Source organism: Bison bison, unplaced genomic scaffold, assembly GCF_000754665.1.
Source record: "Bison bison bison isolate TAMUID 2011002044 unplaced genomic scaffold, Bison_UMD1.0 scf7180017864333, whole genome shotgun sequence".
NCBI classification, from domain to species: Eukaryota; Metazoa; Chordata; class Mammalia; order Artiodactyla; family Bovidae; genus Bison; species Bison bison.
This window is the reverse complement of record NW_011494905.1, coordinates 793,753-795,471: the sequence shown is the minus strand read 5'-3', so window position 1 is coordinate 795,471 and position 1,719 is coordinate 793,753. Positions and strand designations below refer to the sequence as shown.

Below are 1,719 nucleotides of genomic sequence, written 5' to 3'. Positions count from 1 at the left end.
CTCTCCAGGGAGCCGTATGCCAAGGAGCCTTTCCTCCAGCCCCGATAGCAAGCGAGAGCCACGTTTCCCTGCCCGAGTTGGGAGTTTTGAGCAAACTGAGCCCCCAAGCCCAACTTCCACCCGTGTCCGGTCCGGGTTCGGCACGCAAGTTACCTGCCTGGAATCCACGGTTCCAGGACGACCACGGACGCTCCGCCCCGCCCATCGCGACGCCCTCCACAACCGAGTACCGCCTCCAGGGCGTAACTTCCGGGTGTCGCGTCCGGCCCGAATGCCTCCCGGGCCCGCAGTCCCGCTAAGTCCACAACGCAGTTAGTTGACGCTACTTCCGGCCTGTTCCCCGGTTATCTCGAGATTCAGGCGTTCTCCAGATCTTGTTTATCAGGGGTTTTTTTCCGCCTGTTTGCCTAAACTCCGGCTATATAGTCCAGCCTGGAGAAGTGCGGATTTTTTTTTGTTTGTTTGTTTTCAAACTTTTTTGCCGGCTTCTGTAGCCTTCTATGATGGCTTGCGCCTGCCACTTCTCTACCTTGAACTCATCACTGTTCTCCAGACTCGTCAAGTCCCTCGGACAGTCACAATGCTTTCTCAATTTTGCTCAAGTGATGCTACCTCTCACTTGTAACCATATTACCTAGGCAGACTACTTAACTTCTCTGTGCCATTTTCCCCAAGATTGAAACAGATGATACTAGTACCTAGAATATAAGGTTGGCGTGAGTGTATTGTTTGAGGAAATACATGGAAAGCGCGGACACAGTGAAAGCATTCAAAGAGTGCTAACTATAACCAGTTACATAACTCTGGTTGGAACATATAAGTGGTAAAGGAGGTTGGAGCCGGTTTTCCTGTTATCCTCAGCTTTTAGTTAAGTGATTGATTAATGATGCTTGGTACTTTCCCATCTGAACTGTGAGCTTCTTCAGACAAAGAGGGAATTTTGTATAAGAATCAATTTCAACGCTACTTGAAATCACCCGCTTGGGTACTGTGCTACCCAACTTGGGGGAGATGAATAAAACCCAAGCCTTGCCTTCAAAAAGGTGGAGATGCTTAAAGGTTATTATGGGAGAAAGAAAGTCAACCCAGGAAAAAAAGATGGGACCAGCTGAGCCGAGGGTTTATCATTAGAACAAAAAATGTACAGAATGTTATATGCAGGTCAGGAAGCAACAGTTAGAACTGGACATGGAACAACAGACTGGTTCCAAATAGGAAAAGGAGTACATCAAGGCTGTATATTGTCACCCTGCTTATTTAACTTATATGCAGAGTACATCATGAGAAACGCTGGGCTGGAAGAAGCACAAGCTGGAATCAAGATTGCTGGGAGAAATATCAATAACCTCAGATATGCAGATAACACCACCCTTGTGGCAGAAAGTGAAGAGGAACTAAAAAGCCTCTTGATGAAAGTTAAACAGGAGAGTGAAAAAGTTGGCTTAAAGCTCAACATTCAGAAAACGAAGATCATGGCATCTGGTCCCATCACTTCATGGGAAATAGATGGGGAAATAGTGGAAACAGTGGCTGACTTTAATTTTTTGGACTCCAAAATCACTGCAGATGGTGATTGCAACCATGAAATTAAAAGACACTTACTCCTTGGAAGGAAAGTTATGATCAACCTAGATAGCATATTCAAAAGCAGAGACACTACTTTGCCAACAAAGGTCCATGTAGTCAAGGCTATGGTTTTTCCAGTGGTCATGTATGGAT

At 46.0% G+C, this 1,719-nt stretch overlaps 1 protein-coding gene across 2 annotated transcripts in view; it reads right to left on the bottom strand.

Annotated features, from left to right (window-relative positions):
* Nucleotides 1-227, bottom strand: part of MAP3K13 (mitogen-activated protein kinase kinase kinase 13) — a 161,299-nt gene extending 161,072 nt beyond the window's left edge. Inside the window, exon 1 of one of the 2 annotated variants that reach the window (XM_010853869.1) lies at nucleotides 154-227. The gene's annotated coding sequence lies outside the window, so the exon portion shown is untranslated. The remainder of the gene's footprint in view (nucleotides 1-153) is intronic. The other variant, XM_010853871.1, reaches the window with a different exon arrangement.
* Between the last annotated feature and the right edge of the window lie 1,492 nt (nucleotides 228-1,719).